Source organism: Odocoileus virginianus, chromosome 15 (assembly GCF_023699985.2).
Source record: "Odocoileus virginianus isolate 20LAN1187 ecotype Illinois chromosome 15, Ovbor_1.2, whole genome shotgun sequence".
Lineage (NCBI taxonomy): Eukaryota > Metazoa > Chordata > Mammalia > Artiodactyla > Cervidae > Odocoileus > Odocoileus virginianus.
Window position 1 is genome coordinate 3,575,625 of NC_069688.1, and position 21,689 is coordinate 3,597,313.

Sequence of the window (21,689 nt, forward strand, 5' to 3'; positions counted from 1 at the left end):
TAATTTTCTTGAAAAGACTTAATTAATGCGCTAAAGCTTTTAACCTGTACTGAACACAACTTGTCATATGTCTAGGATGTATGAGGATTTCCAATTAGGAACAGTAAGAGGGTGTGTGTCCAGGTGCAGGAGTTAGGAAAGTGGACCACTATGTATTAGGCATCAAATAATTACCCTCATTTATGTGAAGCATTTCACATAGTAAGTGAGTTAAATCCGTATCACCCCACAACATAGGAGCTATTTTTCCACAGTTTGCAGGTGAAGATTCTGGACCTAGGAAACAATTAATTTCATCAAAAGCATAAAGTTTATATATAACAAATGCTGTGAGAACTTGCATTGCTTTATGTTTTAGGCTTATCTTCCTAAACTCAGAATCTATGGCTCAGACCCTTTAATAAATCAGAGTAACTCCATTTTCTCTGGATATAGTCCCGTCTCCCACCCCTTAAATCTGTAGGGTGGGAGAGATGGCCATATTCAAGTAAGAGCTCCCTCTGTTCCACCAATTTGGCATCTTCCTGCATCATCACAGGCCAGCACTACAAGTGCTGGAGGCCCATGCATTGTTTTTTGTTGTTGACTTTATGAAAGTGAAAGTGAAAGTTAGTCACTTAGCTGTGACCCCATGGACTGTAGCCCACCAGACTTGTTCGTGGAATTCTCCAGGCAGGAATACTGGAGTGGGTTGCCATTTCCTTCCCCAGGGGATCTTCCCTACCCAGGGAGTGAACCCAGGTGTCCTGTACTGCGGGCAGACCCTTCACGGACTGAGCCACCAGGGAAGTTAATTTTATACTCCCAGTATATTTAACACTGTCTTAAATATGGCCCAGAGATTTTTAAAAAATAACTGTGGAGTGAATTTCTGGAAAATAAAGAAATGTAAAAATACAGACCCACCTGTCTCCAACATTATGCCTTTCTATTTTTCTGAAAAGGCTTCTTTGATAAATGAAATTAATAGTAAGTTTGAAAGCCTGGCTTTTAGAAAAATTTTAAACTGTTTCAAACTAAGATTTCCTTATTGAGAAAGACTCTTGCCTCAGTATTATTCTATGCCTCACTATTAGAATATCTAGGTCAATGGCATGAGCTTCCCTGATAGCACAGTTGGTAAAGAATTTACCTGCGATGCAGGAGACCCCGGTTCAATTCCTGGGTCAGGAAGATCCTCTGGAGAAAGGTTAGGTAACCCACTCCAGTATTCTTGGGCTTCCCTGGTAGCTCAGCTGGTAAAGAATCTGCCTGCACTGTGGGAGACCTGGGTTTGATCCTGGGTTGGGAAGATTCTCCTGGAGAAGGGAAAGGCTCCACTCCAGTATTTCCAGAAGGGGAATACCCATTCCAGTATTCTGGCCTGGAGAATTCCATGGACTGTATAGTCCATGGGCTTGCAAAGAATCGGGCACAACTAAGTGACTTTCATTTTCACATGTCAACAGCCTGGCCGGATTCCCATCCATTGGATCTTACTCATTTCCTAGTCATGGCAGTGAAGCTCTATTGTTTGTAGAGTCTCAAGGATACTCAGAATCTGACAGGCAGTTTAACAAGAAGGAGAGGAAAGGAAAAGCTTGTCATGCTTGGAATAGGATCTTTTGGGCTGTTTAGAGGCACTCCACTCTTTCTTGGATTCGTGTCTTTGAACACATTTTCATGTCATATGATTCCTGAATTGGCATTTTTAATTTGGTTGTTTGGGATGGTTTAAGTAGGAGCTGACAAATGACCATCATCTTTTTATGGAAGTGCGTTTTTATGGAAATGCTGCTTTTTCTTTATTTATGGATTGTCTATGGTTGTTTTCAAGCCCCAACAGCAGACTGGAGTAGTTCCAGTGGAGACTTTATGGCCATAAAACCTAGAATATTTACAATTTGATCCTTTAAAGAAAAAGTCTGATGTAGTGCATGCATGCTCAGTCACTCAGTCATGTCTGATTCTTTGTGATTCCATGGACTGTATCTCACCAGGCTCCATTGTCCTTAAAATTTTCCAGGCAAGATTACTACAGTGGGTTACCATTTCCTACTCCGATTTAAAGTGTTGAGGCACTCTCAGAAGGGATAGAGAACCAGCTGGCTGAGACTACCCAAAGTATGCCAGTAACTCAAATTTCTATAAACAGATAAATGGAAAATCAGAATATGTATAACTCTATACAGTGGAACACAGCATGGCTAATAGTTTCAATGATTTCCGTTCATTTCACAGGCAAACCATTCAATATCACAGTAATCCAAGTCTATGCCCCAATTAGTAATGCTGAAGAAGTTGAAGTGGAACATTTCTATGAAGACCTACAAGACTTTATAGAAGTAACACCCAAAAAAAGATGTCCTCTTCATTATAGGGGACTGGAAAGCAAAAGTAGGAAGTCAAGAGCTATTTGAAGTCACAGGCAAATTTGACCTTGAAGTACAAAACGAAGCAGGTCAAAGGCTAACAGAGATTTGCCAAGAGAATGTGCTGGTCATAGCAAACACTCTCTTCCAACAGCACAAGAGAAGACTCTACACATGGACATTACCAGATGGTCAATACCAAAATCAGACTGATTATATTCTTTGTGGCCAACGATGGAGAAGTTCTATACAGTCAGCAAAAACAAGACCAGGAGCTGACTGTGGCTCAGATCATGAACTCCTTGTTGCCAGGTTCAGACTGAATTTGAAGAAACTAGTGAAAACCACTAGATCATTCAGGTCTGACCTAAATCAAATCCCTTACTATTATACTGTAAAAGTGACATATAGATTTAATGGATTAGATCTAATAGGCAGAGTGCCTGACAAACTATAGAAGGAGGTTCATGATATTGTACAGGAGGAAGTGATCAAGACCATCTCCAAGAAAAAGAAATGCAAAAAGGCAAAATGGTTGTCTGAGGAGGCCTTACAAATAGCTGAGAAAAGAAGAGAAGCTAAAGGCAAAGGAGAAAAGGAAAGATATACCCATTTGAATGCAGAGATCCAAAGAATAGCAAAGAGAGATAAGAATGACTTCCTCAGTGATCAATGCAAAGAAATGGGGGGAAACAATAGAATGGGAAAGACTAGAGATCTATTCAAGAAAATTAGAGATACCAGGGGATCATTTCATGCAAAGATGAACACAATAAAGGACAGAAATTGTATGAACCTAACAGAAGCAGAAGATATTAAGAAGAAGTGGCAACAATACACAGAACTGTACAAAAAAGATTTTCACAATCACTCACCTAGAGTCAGACATCCTGAAATGTGAAGTCAAGTGGGCCTGAAGAAGCATCATTGTGAACAAAGCTAGTGGAAGTGATGGAATTCCACCTGAGTGATTTCAAATCCTAAAAGATGATGCTGTGAAAGTGCAGCAATCGATATGCCAGCAAATCTGGAAATCTCAGCAGTGGCCACAGGACTGGAAAAGGTCAGTTTTCATTCCAATCCCAAAGAAAGGGGATGCCAAAGAATGTTCAAACTACCTACCAGTCGTACTCATCTCATGCTTGCAAAGTAATGTTCAAAATTCTCCAAGCCAGTCTTCAACAGTACATGAACTGTGAACTTCCAGATGTTCAAGCTGGATTTAGAAAAGACAGGAACCAGAGATCAACTTGCCAACATCTGTTGGATCATCAAAAAAGCAAGAGAGTTCCAAGAAAACATCTACTTTTGCTTTATTGACTATTCCAAATCCTTTGACTGTGTGTATCACAACAACCTGTGGGAAATTCTTAAAGAGATGGGAATACCATATCATCTGACCTACCTCCTAAGAAATCTGTATGCAGGTCAAGAAGCAACAGTTAGAATTGGACATGGAACAACAGACTGGTTCCAAATAGGGAAAGAAGACATCAAGGTTGTATATTGTCACCCTGCTTATTTAACTTATAAGCAGAGTACATCATGCAAAATGCTGGGCTGGATGAAGCACAAGCTGGAATCAAGATTGCCAGGAGAAATGCAGATATGCAGATACCTCAGATATGCAGATGACACTACCCTTATGGCAGAAAGCTAAGAAGAACTAAAGAGCCACTTGATGAAAGTGAAAGAGGATACTGAAAAATTTGGCTTAAAGCTCAACATTCAGAAAACTAAGATCATGGCATCCGGTCCCATCACTTCATGCAGATAAATGGGGAAACAATGAAAATAGTGACAGACTTTATTTTGGGGGGCTCCAAAATCACTGCAGATGGTGGCTGCAGTGGTGAAATTAAAAGATGCTTGCTCCTCGGAAGAAAAGCTATGACCAACCTAGACAGTATATTAAAAAGCATAGACATTACTTTGCAAAGTTATGGTTTTTTTCCAGTAGTCATGTATGGATGTGAGAGTTGGACTATAAAGAAAGCTGAGAACCAAAGAATTGATGCTTTTGAACTGTGGTGTTGGAGAAGACTCTTGAGAGTCCTTTGGACTGAAAGGAGATCAAACCAGTAAATCCTAAAAGAAATCAGTCCTGAATATTCATTGGAAGGACTGATGCTGAAGCTGAAGCTCAAATAATTTGGTCACCTGATGCGATGAACTGACTAATTGGAAAAGACCCTGATGCTGGGAAAGATTGAAGGCAGGAGGAGAAGGGGATGACAGAGGATGAGATGATTGGATGGCATCACCGATGCCAAACTCGATGGACATGAGTTTGAGTAAACTCTGGGAGTTTGTGATGGACAGGGAGGCCTGGCGTGCTGCGGTTCATGGGGTTGCAAGGAGTTGGACATGACTGAGCAACTGAACTGAGACTGATTAGAGTGGAACATTATTCAACTATAAAGGTGAATGTGGATATAATATATATTATGTGGATGAACCATGAAAACATTATGCTAAGTGAAAGAGACATGATACAAAAAGATATCAATACATAGTTTATGATTCCATTTATATAAAATAATCAGAATAATTACATCTGTAGAGATTAATTTTTGCTCTCTCTGTAGAGAGCAGAAGATTAGGGGGCCAAGGAAGAGGTGGATGGAGAGTTAGTCTTAATGAATGGGGAGGGTCTGCATTAGAGGTGATAGAAATATGTTGGAACTATACAGATGTATTGCTTAAATAATATTGTTGATGTAGTTAATGTTAACTACTAGTTAATGAACAATAGATTTTGGAATGGCTGATTAATGTTATCACATTTTCACCTCAACAAAAATAAATTGATAATACTTTCTTTCAAATTAAAAAAAAATTCTACCCACCACTCAGTGGTGGTCACATTATGAAAGAACATATGGGATTGGAGAGATTGTGGTTACCATCCTTGGAAAATGTAGTTTGTTGTGAAAATAATTCTCTGTATTCATCACTTTTATGCATACTTTCCATGAACAGCCTGTACAATTGTGTCCTCCTTCTTTATGATTGCTCAGATTACATTTATTAAAATGCATTTTTAAATCTGTGGACTCTAATAATAAATCATTAAAGGTTGTATTTTGAAAAAAATAGGGTCTTAAAGTCTGGTCATGATGGGTTCAAAACAGAAATTTTTTACACTGAGTTCTTGCATCATACACACTTTATGATATCTAAATGCAATAAATATTCAGAAACTAAGGTTATTATAAGATCCCATTTACACAAGACTGTTCCAGTATAGTAATTATTAACGACATCACCCTTATAGTCTCTAAATCATTCTTATCTGAACATACTATATGATTAGCCTACCATTGGTAAGTAAGGCTGAAAATGTTTTCCAATGTATTTTGGAGTATTTTCATACAGTTTGCCTGCCAATGCAGGAGATGGGCTGTAACCCACCAGACTCCCCTGTCCACGGAATTCTCCAGGCAAGAATATTGGAGTTGGCTGCTATTTCCTTCTCCAGGGGATCTTCGCAACCCAGGGATTGAACTTGTGCTTCCTGCCTTGCAAGCAGATTCTTTACCACTGAGCCACCAAGGAAGCCCTGTGTTTCCCATACCTAAGGTCTCTTCTTCCCTAGCAAAATACCCCTGTTACTTCCACACTGTCTTCTGCTCCTTGTCTCCTACCTTATCCTACTTAATTGCCCCGGGCTGACCACAGCTCAGTTTTTTACATCCTTGCATAAGCACTGGGAGCAGGTCAATGTGCTATAACGCAAACAGGAGTGGGCTAGACACGGGGACCCGATTCCTCCAGCTCTGCCAGGACACTTATGGGAAACACTGGTCTTGCAGTTCAATATCACCCTGTTTCTTTCTCTAATAGACTTTTAGATGAGTTTCTGGACTTGTTGGAAAGTATCCTAATCACACTTCTATCACACCCAGCTATGTGGCTTGGGCATTAACTTCCCAATCCTAAGGATCGGTGTTCTCACTGTGGACCAAGTGGCATAGTCTCGGTGATGACTATTTAGGTAGTTACCCCCTTTCCATCCTTCCCAAAGCAAAATATCAATTACCACTGACTTTTAAATTTTCTTCCCTGTTCAGTTCTCTGTATGAGAACTCAAGCATCTGAGAACAGGGAAGGCCGAATGTGTTTGATCTGAATTCAGGCCCTCTCCTATGTCTCTGAGATACAGGAGAAAAGATATTCCAAGAAGAAATATAGACATTTTCATTTTCATTCTCGGGACTTTCCTAATGTTTCCAATCTCAGGCAGTTTCTCTTGGCACCTCTTTCCTTTGGGCCTTTTATTGGTCACAAAGACAAAATAAAATACCAAGGCAGTCAGCACAGGCATGGATGTGTCTTCCCAAAGCCTCTTGTGTGCACGCGTGTGCTAAGTCGCTTCAGTTGTGCCTGACTCTTTGTGACCCCATGGACTATAGCCCACCAGGCCTCTCTGTTCATGGGATTCTCCAGGCTGGGTTGGGTTCGCTCCAGGCTGAGTGGGTTGCCATACCCTCCTCCAGGGGATCTTACTGACCCAGGGATTGAATCCGCATCTCTTATGTCTCTTGAACTCGCAGTCAGGTTCTTTACCACTAGCGCCGAGTGAGAAGTCTCCCAAAGCCTCTTACTAGATATTTAACTGTGAATGAGTCATAGAACTTTTCTAGACTGTTCTGCAATCTAATTATGAGCTTTTCTGCAATCCAAAAAAAAAAAAAATGAGTGTAATGCATAAATAGGTGGAAATCTCAGCTGAGAAATGGAAACTATAAAAAAGAACCAAATGGAAATGACAACAAAAAATAGTGATAGTAAACTACTCTGTTCTTATAGGCTTATTTTGAGGGTTACTTGAGAAAATGGGTTTGATTGAGTGTTTTAAACTGTACTGTAAACTACAGTACTGTAGTTTACTGTAGTTTACTGAAGTACTGTAAACTGTAAACTGCATAAATAATAATAACAATACGGTAACCATGAAGTGGTGTTTCGTTGTGTAAGAGGTGCTGAGACTCTGAAGGCCAGCCTTCCTCACTGGCGAGCAGGGGAACAAATATAGGTGCCCGACTTTGAATTAGGCCTCCGAGGGCCACGTCACCTGGTACCTGCATTTTCCTGGCAGGCACGGTCGGTGGAAACCAATGGGCCGGTCAGACCTCATACCTGCGGCATTGCAGAGGCTTTCCACCTCACTGAGGCTCGTCTGGTGACCACCTCACCAAAGGCAGTTGGAAATATCAAAACAGTCATTATTGTTGTAATGAGCTTTCATGTTTAATAGCTCCAAGCATGAAGGATAGCTGGCTTTTCAGAGAGCCATCCATCCAGCAACGTGGTTCACCACCCGGAGGTAACTACAAGCCCACAGGCTCTGTCGCAGCCACGGCCTCAGACCAGACTGGGGACCGTCGATGAGGGTGTTTTCAATCAGAACGGACAGGCTCACCAAACCGCCACCTAATGAATGGCTACTTCTCCTCGATACCTGGAGTCCTTCACCAAGGGCATCGGGAGTCACTGGGCTTAGTAAGAATAAAAGCAGTAATCACAATAAATCATAATGATGGCAATGGTAGTAAGGAAAGCAAAATGCACCTCCGTGTCTCAGGCACTTTGCTAGGTTTTTTCACATTTGTTATTTTTAATCCTTAGAGCAAAACTGTGGCTTCATTATGCTTAAGTTTTACATTAAGAAAAAAAAATGTTCATATTTATGGTTTGCAAAGGACATTCCTATAGTTTGAATCACTATTTTTTTTTTCTAAAAAAAAACCCAAAAGAATGCTTAATAGAGTAACCTCTATGTCCTCTAAGTAAGCAAATAAGGCAATAAGCCCAGAGAGTGGAGGTCAGAGGATGTGGACAGTTAGGAGAGACAGAGGCAGAAACTTGAGTTTCTCTAGTGACAGCAGTCTTTGTTCTTTAAAATTCCCCGTCATTTTTTTTTTTATAAAGCATTTTTTTTTTCTTTTTACCTGATACATTTGGAACCCCTGCTTGAGTTGAAGCTTAAAGAATTTTCCCTAAGGAGGAAGGCTGCCCCTGCACCCCAGGCCTGCCCATAGAGGTGTCTGCTCTCCCATATTCTAGTTCCAAGGATGCACTCAGTTGTCTGCACTCTCTCCTCTGATGGCCAGGACCTCCTGAGAAAGCCAGGATCAATTGGGGCTCCTTTCTCCCTTCTTAAAAAAATAAAAAGTATGCTGGCAGGCTTTTGTTTTGTTTCTTTCCTCAAGGATTTTACTGCTTCTACAGCCTGACAGAAGCTTAGAAACATAGTCAACCTAGAAAGGTGAGCAGAGGCCCAGACACATGTGGATTCCCTCACTGCTCTTTCTGGGCTTCTGTTCTCAATTCTCAAGGCCACAGAACTCAGGCTCCGCTCTCTAGACCCAAGAAAGGAAGTGAAAGTGAAAGTCTTAGTTGCTCAGTCATGTTTCTTTGTGACCCCCTGGACTGTAGCCTGCCAGGCTCCTCTGTCCCTGAAATTCTCCAGGCAGGAATACTGGAGTGAGTTTTCCCTTCTCCAGGGGTTCCTCCCCACCCAGGGATCAAACTCTGGTCTCCTGCCTTGCAGGAGGATTCTTTACTGTCTGAGGCACCAGGGAAGCTCCAGGCCCAAGAATGGTTCGTCAACATCCTTCTTCCCAGCCCAGAGTGGAAGACACACTGTTTCTCCCAACCTTTAAAACATATTTTTTCTCTAATTAAGATCGTAAGGATAATTTATCTCAAATCAGCTCAATGCAAGCTTATTTATCAAACACTACATCTGAGGGATGACACATGAAGAGTCATTAACTCATATGGTGTCACAACTCCCAAGGCAGGAGGGGGTGGCTTTCGATAGAACTGCAGTGACAAAACACCATAACAGTGCCAGCAATCAGAGATTTGGAGGGAGCTACAGAAACAAAAGTTATCTTTGCTGCAGGTGGGGAGCCTTCATCACTGGGGTCTGCAGACGGGCTGACCACCTCAGACACCTTTCCACCCAAACAGGAACCTTCCATGAGCCATTCAGCAAATGCACCCTGTAAACAGGATTATTCTGAAGCTCTTAGAAACAGGTCAGTGTCGAGAGACTTGAAGGGGCATCAGTGTCACATGTCCCCCACTATACTTACCAGGAACTTGTATGCATGAGCTCTGGGAAACAACAGGAGACCAGGAAACATCATAGGAGTAGAGAGACCAGCTCTTAGAATTCGTGGACTCTGCTTGCTCTCTGTGCAGAAATGCCTTATCTAACATCCTTATAACCTGTAATCAGAGTAATTAATCTTTTTTTCTTCTCAGCCCAGGATCCCATTTGCCCTTTTTAGCAGCATTTTAATAATTGAAGCGTTTTCATAATTATCAGGAGTTAATCACTACATTTTAGTCAAAACATCTCATATCAGACATCATTTGGAGCTGGGAAGATCTTGAATGTATGGGAAAATAACGGCAGGAAAGAGTAGCACTGGTGGGTAAGTAGCTAAGGAACTGCCGTGTTGATGAACATCAGGCATACGCTCATCTCCCCCAAAGGCCTACTCTAGTAATTAACACATATTGAGGTCAGAGAAGCTTAATGCTGAAATATTTTAATATTTGCACAGCATTAACCTCCTTCTCCTATTTATTTCCAGCCAAGAACTTTGTGTTATCTTAAGGCAGAATAGCCTCAAGGTCAAGAATCAGCAAAAACACTTCTTAACAGAGTCTCCTATTTCCTACCTGTTTCAAAATAAATTTGCAGAAAATCTCCCTATATTTCCTTTATCTTATGACTTTCCAATAGAAACTCCTGTCTTCCTGGCTTACATATTGGTTTCTGTGGTCTTCCAAAGTTAAATGCTTGCCTAAATTCTAGAAAGTTAAAGGAATTATGGCTAATCTAGAAGAAGGGTGGTGGCTCCACAAAAACACAAAGGATGTCAGAAAGTAAAGTTCTAAGAAGACAAACATCAATAGTCTCATCACTGATCTGCATTTTGAAGAAGGGGTGATCTACTTTTGAAAGTTCATTTTCTAATCTGGTTCATCCTGTGGAATCCACTGGCTTCCTAAAACTAATAGGATATTTTAACGCAACTTGTATTCGTGATTGCTGTCCCAGGGCCAGAAGATGACCACAGCTACTGGAGAAAGACCCTGAATCCGGGAAGAGTGAACACCTTCTTCGTGGCACATGGTGCCTGACAGTCACGTCACAGTCGTTCACTCCCTTGCTGCTCACAGCACACACCTCTGTTCTCATATCTGACTGGATCCTGGAGGATCTGACCAAGTCACTTTTATGCTGGTTGCAAGGCCAAAACGCCAAACCCCAATCATCTAAACTCAGATCCTGGTGCCTCTAACTTAATTGTCTCTAAATACAGTATCTCATCTATGAGACAGTTTATTAATGGTAAATATTCTGATAAGATGCCTCATGATCTTTCAAACAAATACGGACTAGCAGCCCTTTTTATGGGTTCCTCTAATATACTTGTGGAAAAGACTCTAAAGATGGGAAAGACTGTGGGCAGGAGGAGAAGGGGGCGACAGAGGATGAGATGGTTGAATGGTATCACCAACTCAATGGACATGAGATTGAGCAAACTCCAGGAGATAGTGAAGGACAGGGAAGCCTGGAGTGCTGCCGTCCATGGGGTCGCAAAGAGTCAGACACAACTTAGTGACTGAACAACAACAATATTCTACACTTATCTCATAAAACCTTTCAGATCATCATCATTGCTAGCTTAATTGCACATCTTCCTTGAAAGGATGTAACATCCCTATGGATAGGGACTAAGGCTTCCTGGTCACCCTAGAGCTTACAGCCTATTTGGGGCAAACACTCAAACAAAATGAATAATATAAAACAGCAATAAGGGCTAAGGAGAGAATAAAGTGGGGAAGGGCAGAGGGAGCGGTGAGGGAGTTAGAGATTTTAAAAAGTGGGGTTGACGGAAGCCTAACCAAGGATGTGGCACTTCTGTCAAAGCCCGCAGAAGGTGAGGGAGCAAGCCCGGAGGACCTGAAGGAAGAATGGGCAGACCACAGGCTCTGACGCAGGGGCTGGGAAGATGTGAGCCCAGGGCAGTCAGAACACAGTGGGACAAGATGGGGGGCCCTGGGGCCGACACAAATGTGTTCACACCACGTGTGAACAAGGAGAACAATATAACCTAATGTAATGACTAATTTTATGTGCCAAACCAACTTGGTCACAGAGTGCCCAGATATTCCGTTAAATGTTTTTCTGGGTGTGCCTTTGAGGGTGTATCTGGATGATATCAGCGTCTGAGTCTGCAGAATGAGGAAGCAGACCGCCCACCCAGTGCTCTCGGGCATCTCCCAGCCTGTGCAGGAGGGCCTGAATAGAAAGCAGAGGAAGGGAGGATTTGCTCCCTGCCTCCTCGAGCTGAGACACATTCTTCTCTTGTACTCTTGCAACGTCAGTGGTGACTCGCATGAGAGCAGCCTTCCCAGGTCTCCAGTCTACAGATTCCACATCACGGGACTTCTCACCCTTTAGAATCCTCTGAGCCAACTCCTCTTGGTAAATCTCTTTGTATGTTAGTTCTGTTTCTCTGCTAACCCCTACTAATTCACTTGCTGACTGAGTTAGAGGGTGTTTCTGACTTTTCCATTGAGAACAGATGTGAACTATATGTCTGTTAAAACACAAGATCCTTCAGAAAAATGCCTTTAATATGATTGGGAAGATCACTTAATACTTTTTGAATGAATGGATCTGATAAGCTACTTTAAGCTGGTAAAATCTTATCCCCTGACTCCTACCCTTTCCTCACTAGAAAACACTGTCACTTAAAAAAAAGTCACAAGACTTGAGTAACAGATCAGAGGAATCTAATGGGAGGGTGGGCTTTCCCAGTAACTTCTAAATATTACCACATAAAAATTATGCTTATCATATTTCTATTAATTTTACAATGAATATGTTTTAAATGAAATTTTACATGGATTATTCTTAAGGCAGTTCATGTTTAATCTTATCTGTAACTTTTGCCTATGTCATAGGGAAATTGTTCCAAATATTTTGATTTGTAAACTAGGACTCTAAAGGCCAGAATTCTTCAGAGGGTTAGATGAGATGAAGTAAGAAAAAAAAAAAAAGCAGACACAAATTTTAGTTTTGTGTGTTTGTTTATCTTAAGTAGGGTTCAAAACGTATCCTGGTGAAGCTAAATTAAAGTCTGGGCTTAAACAAAAAACCCAGCTTCCTATACATTAAAATGTTAGATTTAAAATATCTTCAATCTTCTGTCACCTCCATCACTGGAAACTGAATTAAAAAGAACTCAAAGTAAACACACAACTTTAAAAAAAGTTCATAATATCTGCAAAGAATATGAGATGTAAAATGTCACCTCTGTGGGACAAGGGAAAGGAAATCAATATAAATATGAGAAGTATGATATTACTGGATTTCTTTTTCAGAAGCACTATGGCCACTTTCACCCTGAACAAGATTTTTTTGTTTTTAATTTACATTTTGGAAACAGGGTGGATTTTTCTCTTTGCCTGAGTTGAAATATAAGCAACAAAGGCAGAAACAAATGAACAGTGTCAATATTTCATCTATAAAAATTTGGGGTATTATGTCAGGTTTTCTTATTCCTCTTTCAAAATTTTGAGGTTATTTAGCTATGTGACATTTTATGACCTTTTTCCTCCTTTTATTGTATACAGTGAATAATATCTTTCAAGATGTAGCTCAGCTGCCACCTATGTGATTCACACAACAGAATCACAGAAGTAGAGAGTGTCTGCCAGGTTTACTACCTACGCAATCATTTCCTTCCCAGGTTTGTGCTGTGGTTTGGAGGCAGATTTATATCTGAAATTATGATGGTGTTTGTTTTGTCTTTTGGTTTCTCTCTGCTACTGCTGTCCTTTCACAGGCACCTTGGGAACACCCTCTGAGCAGAAGCAGTTACAGAGAGACACTGTTTCTTGATTTCTGATCCAATTATATTGATCCAATGATTAGAAAAATCTTGAGAGGAGAGGGAGGAAGAGAAAAAGGTGGACTAAGAGAAAAGAGGAAAGCATGAAAGGAGAAGAGACCTCTGGGGGAAAGGGAGATGGGAGAAGGAGAAGGGTAGGCACTCCACCAGGCTCTTTTCTTTTGTTCTTTTTAAAAATATTTATTTGACTATGCCAGGTTTTAGTTGCAGTATGTGGGATCTAGTTTCCTGACCAAGGATCGAACCCAGGCCTCCTGCATAGGGACTGTGATGGAGTTTTAGCCATCGGACCCTGGGGGTAGTCCCTTACCAAGCTCTTTCAAGTGTGAACCACCCTCAGCACCACTGATCCAAATGCATGCATGACGCAGAGTCTAGAGTCCCGGGCACTTTCAGCCCTGTAAGAGCACCTGAGGACATGGGCACCTTCTGTGACAATGGCCGCGCTAAGGGGTAACTCACACTCTTGACTAGGACTGAATTGTGAGAGGTACCTGGGAATCAGTCCTCCCTCTGCTTGATGTCTTTATACAGTGGACCAACAACTAGTAGTTTTAGTTTGTTTGTGTTTAAGTTATTGCAACTTCTTTTCTACAATGAAATAAATATGCATTCAATTTAGGAAATTCAAGAAATAAATTTAAAACAAAAATATAAGTATATAAGCTCATAAACTTTGTCCATATGTCTCAAGATCGAATACTGTAAGTTATACCACATTATTATCCTTATTAAAATTGTTTTGGCTACTGTAGATATTTGGAATTATCACATACATATTTGGGGATTCCCAGGTGGCTCAGTGGTGAAGAATCTACCTGCCAATATAGGAAACGCAAGGGATGCAGGTTGACTCTCTGGGTTAGAAAGATCCCCCTGGAGGAGGAGATGGTAACCCACTCCAGTATTCTTGCCTGGAGAATCCCATGGACAGAGGAACCTGGCAGGCTACAGTCCATGGGTTCTCAAAGATTTGGACACAACTGATCACTCAAGCAAGCAAGCAGTATACATATTAGATAAGCTTGTCTTTTCACAAAGAAGGATTCTAGTGTTTGACTGGGATTGCATTGAATAGCTAACTAAATGAAAGAAAACTGGCATCTTGCACTTTTGGGTCTCCAACCCATAAACATTGTATTAATATGTATCTTCATTTTAATATTTCACTTTTATTTTCTCTTGGTCGCATTTCTCTCAGTCATTTTCAGAGTACAGATTCCACACATATATATTTAAAAATTTATCCCTAAGTATTCCATTTATTTTCAGATGCAACTAGAACTGGTAACACATTAAATTCATTTTTAAATTGCTTGTTATACACACACACACACACACACACAATTGTTTTGTATATTGAACTTGCATGTCACAACCTTGTGAAATTCACCCATTAGTTCTACTAGCTTTTCTGTAATTTCCTTAGGACTTCCTTCATACACTACAACATGTTGCAAACATAGAATCAATTTTACATCCTTCTTCTTTCAAATATCCCTAACTTTAATTTTCTTGCTTATTGAAATACCTAGAACCTCCAATACAATATTAAATCTTTGTAGAAATCTTTGTCTTGTTCCTGGTTCTAAGGAAAATGATTATTTTTATCGTTAAATATTATGTTGCCCATAGGTTTTCATTTCCCTATTTCAAGGTTTCTTAAACTGAGCACAATTGGCATCTTGACTCAGGCAAATTCACTGCAGTGCTGAAGGTTCTCAGTTGTGTTTGACTCTTTGCAACCTCATGGACTGTAGCCCACCAAGCTCCTCTATCCATGGAATTCTCCAGGCAAGAATGCTGGAGTGGATTGCCATGCCTTTCTCCAGTGAATGTTTCTGACCCAGTGACCGAGCCTGCATCTCCTGCATTGGCTTTGCCACTAGTGCCATCTGGGAAGCCCCAGTTGACTATGAGGAAGTGTTCGTTGTAGAGTCTGTAGCAGCATCCCTTTACTGTCTGTACACTAATAACATCCCCCCACCCAATGCAGACAACCAACCTGATGGTGGTAGGGGGACAGAATTGTCCTTGGTAGAGAAACCCTGCATTAAGCCCTTAAGATAAGGGTTCAAGTTAGTCTCTTTAGGGGTTGCATTGGGTTTGAGGGTTGTTTGTGATGTGGGTAAACTCGATGCATCATTGCTTTTGCATTTATCCAGCAATTCCTTGATTGTGGGGTTGGGGCTTCGGTTTAAGACTCTATTCCCTGGTGGAGGCAGAGAAGAGCAGTCTCATGAGGCCTCTTTGCCCCTCCCTCTGGAGCTGCTTCTCTTTCCCCCACCTGTACGAAGCAGTGTTTCTGAGTGTGTGGCAATGTTTCCAGTGGATGCCCATGGGACTCTTTAGAGAAAAACTGAAAAATGAGCTCAAACACCCTATTTCTGGGCCCAGAACTTCTGCACTCTCTTACCAGACACACCCAGCCTTCACCTGAATTCTTTCTTTTGCTTTTAAATTGAAGAATGACACAATATGATGTCTTACTCTTTCCATGGGAAGACTTATGAGAAAGCTCTACCAAGTAGAACTTTGTGGTATCAGCATAAGCATAGATTCTCCGGTGGGAGAACTGAAAATTCATCTCACTCTTACAGCACAAGTGATTTATGACAAAGACAGTGTTACAGAAGACTGGGAAAGGAAAGGTTTTTCAATATATGTTATAGAGACAACTGGATGCAGATGTTAAGAATTTTACAACAGACGTCACCTCATGCTAAAATATCAGAAAGTTTAGCCTGATTCTAGATCTAAATGTGAAGCCAAAACTAGCATATCTTTTTTGATAATAACATCAGGAAAGATTCCTTAAATAGGAGAAAACATTATTTATCAAGGAAATTATTAATACAAGGAAAACACTAATGAAGCAGGCTCTGCTAAAATTAAGAATGTGTCTTCATCAAAATATTTTATTAAGGAAGTGAAAAGTGAAGCTACAAAGTGGAGGAAGATGTATAAAAACTCCTATAATTTCCTTCTCTTTTGGGCTTTCCTAACGGCTCAGATGGTAACGAGTCTGCCTGCAATGCAGAAGACTAAGGTTTGATCCCTGGGTCGAAAACACCCCCTGGAGAAGGGATGGCAACCCACTCCAGTATTCTCGCCTGGAGAATCCCATGGATAGAGGAGTCTGGTGGGCTACAGTCCATGGGTCGCAAAGAGCCAGACGTGACTAGGCAACTAAGCGCGCACACACACACACAGCAAACAAAAGTCTCATAACCAGAACATGCATCAGGAATGCCAATAAATAAGTAAGAAAAAGACCTATAACCCAATTAAAAATGGAAAGTGGATAAAGACATGCTGCTGCTGCTAAGTCACTTTAGTCGTGTCCGACTCTGTGCGACCCCACAGACAGCAGCCCACCAGGCTCCCCCGTCCCTGGGATTCTCCAGGCAAGAACACTGGAGTGGGTTGCCATTTCCTTCTCCAATGCATGAAAGGAAAAGTGAAAGTGAAGTCGCTTAGTCGTGTCCGACTCTTCGAGACCCCATGGACTGCAGCCCGCCAGGCTCCTCCGTCCATGGGATTTTCCAGGCAAGAGTACTGGCGTGGGCTGCCATTGCCTTCTCTGGGATAAAGACATAAATTTCATCAAAAAAGGATTTCCACAGAGCTATTGATAGCACATCTTCAAGGAAATGTAAATTAAAAGCACAAATAGTTGCTAGAAAACAGTGACAAATTAGCATAAAAAATCACTAATAGTTGCTACAAAACAAAATTAATGAATTGCTAATTATTTTTAAAAAATGACAACACTAAATAATGTGCAATTCCATTTATGTAAATATTTTTTAAAATAGCAATGCTAATTTTGGCATTAAGCTTTAAGATGATGGCTATCTTGTCGGGGAGAGAAAGATTAGTGACTGGGAGAAAGCACAAGACAACTTCTGAAGTGTTGGTATTGCTCTATTTCTAAACTGGATGCTAGTGACCTGGTGTGTTCACTTTATAATTATGATTTGGGCTCTATATTTAAACTTCTCTTTGTTTTCCCTGTGTCTATTTTAACAAAACCTTACTAAAACCTATCTGAAATTTAAAAAGGAGACCATTGTTTAGAGTTGAAATTTAAACCAATAAAAAGGTCCATGAAAACATCATGACAATATATTTGATAATGCAGATGGAATAAAATTTTTTCAAAAAAATCAGAAATTTGACTTAAGAAAAAAATTGAAATACTGAATTAACAAATAACTCATTAAAAAAGGTGAATTTTTAGAGATGACAAACTAGCATAATTCAGATCACATCCTCCATCCTGATATACTTACTCTCTTGATAGACATTTATTAAGTACGGTCCTATAGTCACTAATTTAAATTAATCTTAATTAATGTTCACTGTGCCTGTAGCTATTTAATAGACAGTCTAGCAAATGAGAACATCTAGTAGGAGGGTCCTGCTTCCTCAAGACCCTCCAGGTTTAATCTCAAATTTTGGACAGTTGAGTTCATTCAAGCCACACATCTGCATACATATTTGGTCTGAGTGTCTTCTAATCACCCTGCCTATCAAATAACAAAACATCTATGGAGAAGTGTATGTATGATGCTATAAAAAGAATATGAGCTTGAGAATGAGTCTGACCTGGGTTCAAATCCTAGCACTGATACATTTTAACTCTGATGCCTTTGGCAAGTTCTGTAATAGCAACAGACATTAGTGCACTTACTAAGCACCAAGACTCTTCCAAGAAGTGGCACAAACTTACTCATTTTATGCTTGTAGCACTTCTGTGAGTCATGTTCCATTTTTATTGAGATTTGATGGGTGGGATAACTGGAGCCCTGGATGTTAAGATCTTGCCTACAGTAATAGAGATAAGTTTTGGAGCTGAAGTTTTAATGTTTGCCTTTTATTTGCAGAGGATATATTAATTACTAAGTCATATTGCTTTTTGTCCAGTTTTACAACTTAAGATTTAGTCTTTTAACTTTAGGGTGAGGGATAATTTTGTTTACATAATAAATATAATGTGTCTTGTGTGGACAATATTGAATAGGTAATACATGCAAAACGTGTTCCATCCATGCCAGACACGTGGCATGTGCACTCAACAAATTTTTACTGAAGTGAAATGAATCATGCTAATTAAAATAAACCATTTACTTCCCAGTTTAAGGGGAAAATATCACAGGACTTCAAACTGAGGAGATTTCATGCTTCCAGTGTGTTTTTTATATCCTTTACTCATTGCAATCATCATGCTGAGTTATAGCTTTCTGGTTACTGATAGCCAACTTATTTTGGCCAATTTCCCTGTGACTGCCATGGTCCCAAGCAATTTTACACACATTAAATTCTACAGACTTCAAACAGTAGGTATTATTATCCTCATTTTACAGATAGGAAAACAGAGGTAGGCAATTATTAAGTAACCTTGTAGCTGTAATTAGTAGCTGCCAATGGAGGATTGGTCTGTGAATCTATATTCTTAGGCAAGAGCTCATCTGTTTTACTACAATATGCCATGTGCTGATTGGACCATGGATTTCTTCATAGCGGAAGTTTTGTTTTTTAAACTCATGCAGTGACATAGTTTGTGGGTCATCATGCATAGATAAAATGTTGAAATGTTAGATCTATGCTTTAAGATGTATAGAGGATGAACTGTCTAGTAGAGATATCTATTTACTATGTCTGAGAGTGTCAGATTTTTCATTAATAACAAGGAAGAATGAATGGCTGGACAAGTTAGGTACAAGCTTGGATATTCAGAAGGTATCTAACTGTGTGTAAACATGAACAGGGTTTCAAGGGCAGAGTCAGACTGACTGACTTGCTGACAGATTTGTGACTCAAGGCAGTGGACAGAACACCCTGCAGCGTCACCTCCGTGTTCACAAGTCTGACATCAGTGCGGAGTCGTGACCGATCTTGGGCCCGGATATGATCCTCCCTCCTAGTGACCCAGGGCTCGTGGTGATGAGCCTTCAGAGTTGAGGTAAGACTTCTGCAGAGGCTTCCTCTCATCAGGCTGGAAACTTAGGCTGATGATACTAGCCTGGTGATGCATAGTTCCCCACCTTGTCTAGTAGTCATAAATAGGCTGCAGCACACAACTATTAGTTTCTGACTATACATATGTGCTATGATTATCTCAACTGAGAAGTGAAACCGATAACTGGAGAAAGAAAAGCAAATGTCTCTGGGCCAACCAAGAATGTCTCTCTGTGGACAACCTGAGACAGGCTTTGAAAGTGAAAGTGAAAGTCACATCTGACTCTTTGTGATCCCATGGTCTGTAGCCCTCCAGGTTCCTCTGTCCATGGGATTCTCTAGGCAAGAATACTGTGTTATTGCTCATTGTTCAGTCACTTAGTCGTGTCCAGCTCTGCGACCCCATGGACTGCAGCACAGCAGGCTTCCATGTCCTTCACTCTATCCCGGAGTTTGCTCAGACTCATATCCTTTGAGTTGACGATGCCATCCAACCATCTCATCCTCTGTCGTCCCCTTCTCCTCCTGCCCTTAATCTTTCCCAGAGTCAGGGTCTTTTCCAATGAGTCAGCTCTGTATGATTCCCCAATCCCTGAGCTGGAGTGAACTCTAGCCTCAGCTATTGTAAGTCCTGCACTCTCGCTCCTCCTGTCCTTCCAAGATTCCATAAGCACTTAATTCTTTGTATTTATTCACATTTTGTTTAAAATACTTAGAGAGGTTTGTTTCCTGCAGTGAGCCCAAACTGCTGGAGCCAGTCTCTCTCTGAGACCTCAGCTAATTTATCTCTTTAGTGAGACTAATGAAATGATTAAATGCAGGGACCTGGAACAAATTGTCCCTTGAGTTTCATATTATTTTTGTTTAAAAGCCAGGTTGGAAAAATCAAAACCTACAGATAAATTATTCCTCAGTATGCAATCCAAATACTGTCAAATTAGAAGTGAAATGTATCATAAAAAGATTCAATTAAATACTATCTATTTTTTTAATGTCTACTATATTCCAAGCAATACACTGGGTGGTGATTATATAATAATCAACCAGACAAGTCCATTGCCTTCTAGGAGATCACTTTTAATCAGGAGAGATAGACACCTAGCCAGGCAGTTTCAGCATCATGTCACTAGGGGTACAGTGGTGACAGGGACAGGGCATGATGAAGCAAAGGTGAACAACACTCGTCCCACTCGGGAAAAGGGATGTCACAAGGGGTTTGGGGAGGGGTGGGGGCTATGTCTGTTGGAGCTCTAAGAGAGTGCATGAGTGAAAGTTGCTCAGTCCTGTCTGACTCTTTTGCAACCCTACAGATTGTAGCCTGCCAGGCTCCTCTGTCCATGGAATTCTCCAGGCAAGAATACTGGAGTGGGTTGTCATTTCCTTCTCCATGGGATCTTCCCAACCCAGGGATCAAATCCAGGTGTCCTGCATTGCCAGGCAGAATCTCTGCTGACTGACTCACCAGGGAAGCCGCTTAGAGTCCTGAGAGATGAGACAAAGCTTAGGGATATGCTGGTTGGCCTTGTTGACTGACTGCTCATCAGTTTTCCCCATTCTGCCACACTCACAGATCTTACCTCCCACTGCAGGATTGAAACACCGTGTGTTTGCATCAACAGCCTCCTCCGCAGCTAGTTTATGGGTCTATGACCCAATTCTGGCCCAGGACTATTGTTGTTGTGTTTTTTAATAAGCCTGGCATGGAAGCAGAATCTATCTGTTCTATGCATGTTTCAGGCTTCCCTGATAGCTCAGTTGGTAACAAATCCACCTGCAATGTAGGAGACCCTGGTCCGATTTCTGGGTCAGGACGATCCCCTGGAGAAAAGATAGTGTTCTTGGGTTCCAGTATTCTTGGGTTTACCTTGTGACTCAGCTGGTAAAGAATCTGCCTGGGTTCAATCCCTGGGTTGGGAAAATCCCCTGGAGAAGACTACCCACTCCAGTATTCTGGCCTGGAGAATTCCATGGACTGTATAGTCCATGGGGTTGCAAAGAGTTGGACATGACTAAATGACTTTCACTTTTTCAAACATGTTTCACTAGCCAGAAACATTCCATGTCCACAAAAAAACCCCAAGAGAGCTTGGCAATGATAGTCGAGCTATGTGCTCAGGGGGAAAGAAGAATGGAATTGGTAAACAATGAGTCCATCTGTCCATATATGATCTGTGATCGTATTTGATATCCTTGTTGTTATTTAGTCACTCAGTCATGTCCGACTCTTTGTGACCCCATGGACTGCAGCATGCTACACTTCCCTGTCCTTAACGATCTCCCTGAGTTTGCTCAAACTCACATCCATTGAGTCAGTGATGCCATCCAACCATCTCATCCTCGGTTGCTCCCTTCTTCTCCTGCCCTCAATCTCAAAAGACCCAGCATCAGTGTCTTTTCCAATGAGTCAGCTCTCTGCATCAGGTGG